We start from the raw sequence: 10,265 nt of genomic DNA, 5'->3' as shown, positions 1-10,265 counted from the left end.
CTAATGGCAGTGGAAGATTAATCTGGAGGACGAGTTATACAGGGTGGCTGATGAAAGCCGCTACCAAAAAAAATGTAATAACTTTTTTTCTATTTAATAATAATAATTTAATAATTAATTTAATTAATTAATTAATTAATTTAATTAATAATAATTTAATAATTAATTTAATAATTTAATTTAACATGAATAAAAGAAAAATGTATTCCATACACCGAAAAAAAAATGTAGCAATATTCATCATTGTAGCAATATTCATCAGCCACCCTGTATATGGGATTATATCAATTTAAAAACCCACTTGGACAAAATCTAGCAACATACTGGAAGTCATAATAAAACACCACGTTTAAAATTTCAGTTAAATTGACTAACAATTGCGGCTTCTTAAGGCTGCAGAAGATCACAAACACATTTCTTTTTGAGAGCTTTTTGCCCCACTGACATAGTTACTCTTTTCCCGATTTGGCATATTCTATCACAAACGTAGACAACGCTTTTTTAGTTACAAATAATCCAAGCATACCTACTTAGTTGAACAACCCTGGAATAATTTAAATAAAATTGCAATAAATACTGAACGGGAAAAAATTAACTGATTTGTAGCATTCGTGGCATAATTTATCTCATTTATTTGTATTATTTATAGCAATACGCTATAACAGAGCTCTGGTCCTAGCAGAGCAGCAGCCCATTTACGCATTAACGTTTATCAGCTTTATTGTTTGCACAGAAGACAAGTAGCAATTCTCGATTTTCCCATTGGTGGCCATTAATTTTAAGAAGTCTCGATATGTTGGGCTCGCATTCGTTTCCATTTCCATTTTTGTTTCGTTTTGTTTTTTTTCACAGAGCCTTCACAAACACGTCCCTTTTGTATACAATCAATTTAATATTAAAATTCATCTGCAATTTATCAATTATGTATTGCAGTACTCGAACGGGTATGCAACATTTCTCGCCTTCCTCTGCCCTGTTTTGGGTTATTTTTTTTTCGTTGTTTCTTTTTTGTCAAACAACATCAGCGCCACCAATTCATTGATGTGTTAATGAATAAAATTTTATGTGAACATTTTTTCAGCTGAAACCACAAAGGAATGTGATGTGAGGATGTTTGTCATGGTAAGACTTCATATGGAGTGAACTGGAACTTGGCATAAAACATATTCAAGTGGAATGAGTAAAAGGCTTAAGGTGGCTTCTGGGCGGGAGGAGTCGTCAATGGTGATGGTTATGGCGGTGATGATGCCTTTTTTATGTACTCACATATGGGAATTGGGAAATGTTTAATGTATATGCACTTAAAATGCATACAAAAATATGTTACAGGCTGCAGTGAGAAAAAAAAGTTAAAATAAGGAGTAAAATGTGATAACTTCTCTGGACGGTATTTATCTGTAGGCAAAAATCAAAACGGTAAAAATGTAGATCGTTTTGATTTACAGAGATAGATTCTCAAAAAGTCTAATTGGAAGATCGTTTTATGTAGGAGTAATAACGGGTTATGGACCGATTCATGACATACGTTGCACAGATATTGGAGTCATATAAAAACACTTTATGTAAAATCCTTATCAAAGTAGGAAAAAACAAGTAAAAGCGTGCTTAGTTCGGCCGGGCCGAATCTTATATACCCTCCACCATGGATCGCATTTGTCGAGTTCTTTTCCCGACATCTTTTCTTAGGCAAAACAGGATATAAGAAAAGATTTGCTCTGCTATTAGAGCGATATCAAGATATGGTCCGCTTTGGACCACAATTAAATTATATGTTGGAGACCTGTGTAAAATGTCAGCCAATTCGAATAAGAATTGCGCCCTTTGGGGGCTCAAGAAGTAAAATAGAGAGATCGATTTATATGGAAGCTGTATCGGGCTATAGACCGATTCAGACCATAATAAACACGTATGTTGATGGTCATGAGAGAATCCGTCGAACAAAATTTCAGGCAAATCGGATAATAATTGCAACCTGTACAGACTCAAGAAGTCAAGATCCAAGATCGTTTTATATGGCAGCTATATCAGGTTATGGACCGATTTGAACCATACTTGGCACAGTTGATGGATATCATAGCAAAACACGTCGTGCCAAAATTCATTCAAATCGGATAAGAATTGCGCCCTCTAGAGGCTCAAGAAGTCAAGACCCAAGATCGGTTTATATGGCAGCTATATCAAAACATGGACCGATATGGCCCATTTACAATACCAACCGACCTACACTTATAAGAAGTATTTGTGCAAAATTTCAAGCGGCTAGGTTTACTCCTTCGGCAGTTAGCGTGCTTTCGACAGACAGACGGACGGACAGACAGACAAACAGACGGACGGACATGGGTAGATTGACATGAAATGTCACGACGATCAAGAGTATACATACTTTATGGGGTCTCAGACGAATATTTCGAGTAGTTACAAACAGAATGATGAAATTAGTATACCCCCCATCTTATGGTGGAGGGTATAACAAGCAACAGCGTGTTAAGTTTAGCCGGGCGGAATCTTATATACCACCATTGATCGCATTTGTCAAATTCTTTGAATGACTTTTTCAATATATGTATCAGCTACATCAAGTTAGGCCACCGTAGCGCAGAGGTTAGCATGCCCCCCTATGACGCTCAACGCCTGGCGAGACCATCAGAAAAAATTTTCAGCGCTGGTTTTCCCCTCCTAAAGCTGGCAACATTGGTGAGGTACTATGCCATGTAAAACTTCTCTCCAAAGAGATGTCGCACTGCGGCACGCCGTTCGGACTCGGCTATAAAAAAGAGGCCCCTTATCATTGAGCTTAAACTTGATTCGGACAGCACTCATTGATATGTGAGAAGTTTGCCCCTGTTCGTTAGTGGAATGTTCATGTTCAAAATTTGCATTTTTACATCAATTTATTGGCCGATATGGACCGTACTTGTCATGGCTGTTAGAATTCATAGAAAAATACCACATCCAAAATTTTAAGCAAATTGAGTAAAAATTGCGCCCTCCAGTGGCTCGAATGTCGAATATATATATCAGGTCATGAACCGATTTAGACCATATTTGGCACAGTTGTTGGAAGTCACTTCAAATCGAACTATGCCATATTTTAACCAAATTGGATAAGAATTGCGCCCTCTAGAACCTCAAGAAGTTTAATCGTGAGATTGGTTTATATGTCATATATATCAAGTTAAGAACAGATTTGAACCATACTTAGAACAGTTGTTGGAAGTCATAACGAAACACGCCTTGCAAAATATTAACAACACCGTATAAGAATTGTGGTTTAATTATGAACCGATTTAAACCATACTTGTCGCAACATTTGAAAGCAAAATCGGAGTAGAATTGCGCTCAAGAAATCTAATCGGGAGATCGGTTCATATGGCGGCTATATCAGGTTATGGACGAATTTAAACCATGCTTAGCACAGTTTTGGAAGTGATACCAAAGCACCACTTGCAAAATTTTAGCCCAATCGGATAAGAATTGCGCGCTCTAGAAGCTCAAGAAGTCTATTCGGGAGATCGGTTTATATGTCAGGTTATGGACTGATTTAAACCATACTTTCCACAGTTGTTGGAAGTTATTCCTCAACCATATGTACAAAATTCCAGCTAAATCGGATAATGCACCCTCTTGAACCTCAAGAAGTCAAATCGGGAGATCGGTTTTTATGACAGCTTTATCAAGTTATGAATCGATTTGAAACATGCAAATTCGATTTCTGCCAAATCAAATAAGAATTGTGCCCTCTAGAAGCTTAAGAAGTCAAGACCAAAGATCGGTTTATACGGCAGCTATATAAAAACATAGACCAATAGGGCCCGTTTACAATCCCATCTAACATATACCAATAAGAACTACTTGTGGAAAATTTTAAGTGGTTAGCTTTACTACTTCAAAAATTAGTGTGCTTCGACAGTCGGACGGACATTGCTAAATCGACTTAAAATGTCATGACGATCAAGAAGTCAAGACCCAGGTTTAATTTATATGGCAGATATATCAAAACATTGACCGATATAACCCATTTTCCATCCCAACTGATCTACAATAATAAGAAATACTTGTGCAAAATTTAAAGCGGATAGCTCTTCTCCTTCGAAAATAAGCGTGCTTTCGACAGACGGACGAACGAACATAGCTACATCGACTTAAAATGTAATGACGATCAAGAATGCCTTATGGGGCTTAGACGCATATTTCGAGGTGTTACAAATGGAATGATGAAATTAATATATCCCCATCCTATGGTGGAGAGTATAAAAATATAGAGAGTTAATTAGTTAGCCATCAATTCTAAGCATACTTGACATAGATATTGGAAATATTGAACTCTTTATAGTAGCCGAGTCGACAACAGCGATAAAATATTTCCGTGCCATAGGCGCATATGCTAACTTCTACGCGACGGTGGCCACCATATCATATTTACCTACTAACAAGAAATAGCCAATAATGACTGTTAGAAATTACAATGCTGACAACCAAAGGTGTGGTACTATAGTGCGTATTGCGTATGCTGTTTACGTCACACAACACTCATACGCATCAGAGGACACCATTTAATTAGATTTAATAATAACTGCAAAAATAGAGTTATGTATATTTACTTCGTCATTCCGAATTTCATTCGCCTAGTCCTATGATAAAGGATTTTACAATAAGAGGTGTTATTTTCAATCACGCGGTATTTTGGTAGCTGCTACCTTAAACCTTTTATTCTTAATTATTATTATTATTAACAACTAAAAATAACATAAATTTGGCCGGACTAAATTTTGGATACCCTCTACCACAGGTATATATTGGGTTGCCCAAAAAGTAATTGCGGATTTTTCATATAGTCGGCGTTGACAAATTTTTTCACAGCTTGTGACTCTGTAATTGCATTCTTTCTTCTGTCAGTTATCAGCTGTTACTTTTAGCTTGCTTTAGAAAAAAAGTGTAAAAAGGTATATTTGATTAAAGTTCATTCTAAGTTTTATTAAAAATGCATTTACTTTCTTTTAAAAAATCCGCAATTACTTTTTGGGCAACCCAATATATAAGCCACATTCCGACAAAATCCGGTGAAAATTAACCATTTATGAACCCGTAGTAGCTATACAGACTTATGGTCTGATCTAAGCCAAACCCAGCATGAACGTCGAATAGTGTTACTCCGTTGGACAAAAATGTCAAATCAAAAAAGAAAATTTAAGAAATTTTATACCAATCTTTTAAAAAACCCTTCAATAAGAAGATTTCATCCGAGGTCCCTCTTCAACCAATTGATGTTTTCGTACGAAGGTCTTTTAACAAATGAGTTCTACATATTTTTCCCAAAAATTCAAATTTTTGTTTATGTAAACACAATGAATTTTTCTTAATTGGGGTACCAAAATAGAATAAGATCTTAAAGAGCACATAACTGAAAGCACATTTGTTAACAAATGGTTAGTACCGTCAGTTTTAAATAAGAGACAACAAATAAAGCGTGCTTAGTTCGGCCGGGCTGTGTCTTGCGAACCCACCACCACAGATTCTGCTAAAAATTTCTGCAAAATAAATTTAGTTAAAGGGCATAATTTTATTCTACATACCAAACTTCTGTCAAACCAGCAAAAATTTAAGCTTCTAGGAACCGAACAAAGATAATCAAGGGACCGGTTAATATGGGAGTTAAACCAAGTTATAGACCGATTTACACCATACCTAACACAGTTGTTGGAAGTCATAACAGAACATTATGTGCAAAGTTTCAGCCAAATCGGAAAAAAATAGCGGCTTTCAAGGGCTCAAGAAGTCAAATTGGAAGATAGGTTCATATCAGGTTAAAGACCGATTCGAACCGTACTCAGCACAGTGGTTAAAATTTAACACCACATGTAAAATTTTAGCCAAATCGGACGAAAATTGCTGCTCCTAAGGACTCGAGAAGTCAAATCGGGATATGGGTTTATATGGCAGCTATATTAGGTTATGAACCGATTCAGACCATACTAGGCACAGTTATTGGAAGTCGTAACGGAACACCATGTGCAAAATTTCAGCAAAATCGCACAAAAATTGGGCCTTATAAGAGCTCAAATAGTCACATAGGGAGACCGGTTTATATGGGAGCTATACCAGGTTATAGACTGACTCAGACCGTACTTAGCACAGTGGTTGAATGTCATAATGGAATACTATATGCAAATTTTCAGTTCAATCGGACAATAATTGCGGCTTGTAAGAGCTCAAGAAGTCAAATCGGGAGATCGGTTTATATTGGAGTTGTGTCAAGTTATAGACCGATTGGAATCGTACTTGGCACAGTCGTCGGAAGTTATAACAGAACACTACATGTAACATTTTAGCCTAGTCGGACAAAAACTGGGTCTTGAAAGGGCTTAAGAACTCAAATCGAGAGATAGGTTTATATGGGAGCTATATCCAAATCCGAACCGATAGACCCATTTGCAATCCCCATCGACTTACGACAATATTAACTATCTCTACGCGTTCGACCAATATCGTGATTTCCACAGACGGACGGACGGACGGACATGATTATTTCGACTCAGAACGTCGACAAGATCAAGAATGTATACACTTTATGGGGTCTTAACGAATATTTCGAGTTGTTACAAACAGAATGACTAGGTTTGTATACCCCCATCCTATGATGTTGGATATAAAAATAAAGCAATAATTATCAAAATTTAAATGTTCTAAAAAGGGCCGACTTGGGCCTCACAAATTGTTTATCAGTGTTCTTCAGTGCAGTGTCCTGAATCAAAAACCTAAATTTCAGCTACACAAACTTCCACCAATTCATTGTTTTGGATTATTTTGTAAAAAATGGGTCTTCGGCCCCTTTTTTGAAACAGGGTTAAAAACTCCTTTAAATTGGGACTCTACCAAATCAAAATATTCTACAAATTGTTCGCCGGAAAAGTCTACTTTAGTCCCCTGAATACAAAATATTTTGCCCATGAGAACTCCACTCAAGAACAGGGGCGAACTTCTCACATACCAATGAGTGCAGTCCAATTCAAGCTTTAAGGTCAGTGAGGTCAGAGGGGTCTCCTTTTCATTGCCCAATCCGAATGAGAACTCCACTCAAGAACAGGGGCGAACTTCTCACATACCAATGAGTGCAGTCCAATTCAAGCTTTAAGGTCAGTGAGGTCAGAGGGGTCTCCTTTTCATTGCCGAGTTCGAAAGGCATACTGTAGTGCCACATCTCTTTGGAGAGAAGTTTTTACATGGCATAGTACCTCACAAATGTTGCCACCATTAGGAGAGAAAACCCACCACTGAAAAATTTTTTTGAAGGCCTCACCAGATTCGAACCCATGCTTTCAGCGTCATAGGCGGACATGCTAACCTCTGCCCTATGGTGGCCTCCCCTTAATACACCATTACTCAAAACTTAACATAAACACCGGATGTCAGTAAAACGGAAAACATAACTCAGGAAAAAGTTGTACGCTAAAGTAAATGCCTTCTATAGGCTTAAGAACTCAAATCAAAAGATTGGTTTATTTGGGAGCTATATCAGGTTATACAGTCGACTCTGCTTAATTGAACACCGTTTAATTGAACAAATCGGTTATTTGAACAAATCAATTGAACTGATTGATTTTAAGGACTTTTTCACACATTTCTCTCCGCTTATTTCAAAATTGCTTAATTGAAATACAAACTATGCTGAAAAAATCACATATCATATCATCATTGTTTGTATTTGATCAACTTTGTGATTTTATTATTTTACCAATTTCTAACTAACTTCACATCACATTTTTTTCATATTTTTATTTTTTTTAAAACGTTTAATTAAAAAGCCATTAACTTAACGGAACACATTCTTAATTTTACAAACTTCTGTTTATTGAAACGTATTTCCCCGACAAAGTGGAATGCTCCAACGTCTCATCACATTCCCCGCATGCCCTACACATGCTATGACTTGCCGCACCGATTTTACATAAGTGAGCTCGTAGTCCTATGTATCCCGTCATGATACCAAGAGCTATACGAAACTGCTTCTTACCTCATTTCAGTAATAGGCCCGTCTTCTCACGATCTGGATCCCCTATAGGATTTTCACCGTCCCACCGACTGTTTCGCTGTTTCACAATGTTGCATGCGCATTCGTCGCCCGCTCCTTTAACTCGGAGTTTAGAAGGAGGCTTTAATTTCCTTCTTACACTGCAAGACTGTTCGTGACCTTACCCTCCTGTTTGCCTTTACAATACTGCCATTTTAAGGCAGTATTCGTAGCCGCCGCATGACCAAAGAGAAAGTTCCCTTACCCTCACAGCCGTGGTCACAGCAATTTGTGGCTCCACAATTCCAGAGGCATTAGGTACAGCATTAAATGCAATGCATCAGATGGTGTCATCCTCATTGGAGCTGTGATGCACCATCCAACCATCCCTTGGATCCGGTTGAGCGCCGTTCACCAAACCACCACAACAGTATAAACCCAATATATATACAACTGCAGTATATACTCAGTGCATGACACGCGGTTTAAGCCCCCAATTTTGTCATTGGCTCTCTTGCAGGTGTATACGCCAAAAGTTGCCTTTCTTGCCAGAGCCAACAATATAATGTTAATGGCTATATTCCAAAGTATCGGTGACAGTACACCTCCTTCAGGTATTCCTCTATTGACCCATATTTTTAGATCTACAGATCCCAAGCCTGCAGTAATGCATCTTTTAGTAAGTAAGTTTGTTATAAACTTTCTTAGGGTAATCTTAATGCCTACAAACTCCAGCTCCTTGACAAATGGCATCGCACAGTGGGAGAAAATCAAAAAAAAAAAAAACTAGTAAAAAATATGCCGTGTAAGAACGGGTAGAGATATCTCTTCGAAATTTAAAATTTCAATGCCCTAGGTCGTCCGGGCCACCGTAGCGCTGAAGTTACCATGCCCGAATTTTGGGTTCCTGCCAGGAATCCTGGCGAGACCATTAGAAAAAATTTTGGGCGATGGTTTTTCCCTCCTAATGCTGGCAACATTTGCGAGGAACTAGGCAATGTAAAAACTTTATTTATTCTACCTACCTTTCCTTCCTTTGTATATTTCCTGGTAGCGAGAGAACCTCTATGTAAGCGACTAGGTCATGAAGGGCTGTTTCAGTGGACTTGTCCTTATTTTACCCATGCTGTTGCCGTGATAGGCGATCTCCAGGGATCTTTACCCTAAGATATGTTTCTATACAGCTTATATCAAGTATAGGTAATGTGAAACTAATAGGACAAAAATCGTTCGCCTTCGTATGATAAGGTATTCCCGCCTTTGGAATGAAAATGACTTTTGTCGGACGCCGCTTGCAATTCAACCGGTGATACATCATCAGGACCAGGCGACTTAAAGGAGAACAAACTTTTCATCGCCCAAAGGATTTTCGACTCAAACACAATTTCCCCAATAACCTCCGACGAATGCATACCAGTGACAACCTCTTCTGGTTCCACGTTGTTTGTTTGAGAGTTTCGCGGGAAATGTACATCAACCAGTTGTTCCAGTGTTTCCTCACTAGACATTGTCCATAGTTACTGAATATACTACCGTAATAGATTTCGGTGATAGAATAACCTCAGATGTATATTTCGCGGAGGTTCAGAATTCCACCGAATATTTCGAAAAATATTTCGAGTCTTTCTCAGCTAGCCTTTGTATTGTCTTAGCTCAACCTTATAGACGTGCCAATAGTGTGGTACCCCTTTTTCCACCATGGCGTTCGCACTTTATCCCGTAGCTTGGCTTTAGGACATGATGGCACAATAGATTCAGGGTCTTCGTGATCCCCTTGACCATTATGTCTATGTTCTGCGCAGTTTCCACTTCCTTTTTATACCCTCCACCATAGGATGGGGGTATACTAATTTCGTCATTCTGCTTGTAACACCTTGAAATATGCGTCTAAGACCCCATAAAGTATATATATTCTTGATCGTCATGTCATTTTAAGTCGATCTTGTCATGTACGTCCGTCTGTCTGTCGAAAGCACGCTAACTTATGAAGGAGTAAAGCTAGCCACTTAAAATTTTGCAAAAATACTTCTCATTAATGTAGGACGGTTGGGATTGGAAATGGACCAAATCGGTCCACGTTTTGATATAGGTGCCATATAAACCGATCTTTGGTCTTGACTTCTTGAGCCTCTAGAGGGTGCAATTCTTATCCGAATGAACTGAAATATTACACAATGACTTCTACAATGTTCAGCATTCATTTATGGTCCGAATCGGACTATAACTTGATATAGCTCCAATAGCATAACAGTTCTTA

This window comes from Stomoxys calcitrans, chromosome 2, assembly GCF_963082655.1.
Source record: "Stomoxys calcitrans chromosome 2, idStoCalc2.1, whole genome shotgun sequence".
NCBI classification, from domain to species: domain Eukaryota; kingdom Metazoa; phylum Arthropoda; class Insecta; order Diptera; family Muscidae; genus Stomoxys; species Stomoxys calcitrans.
Note: the sequence above shows the minus strand (reverse complement) of the source record.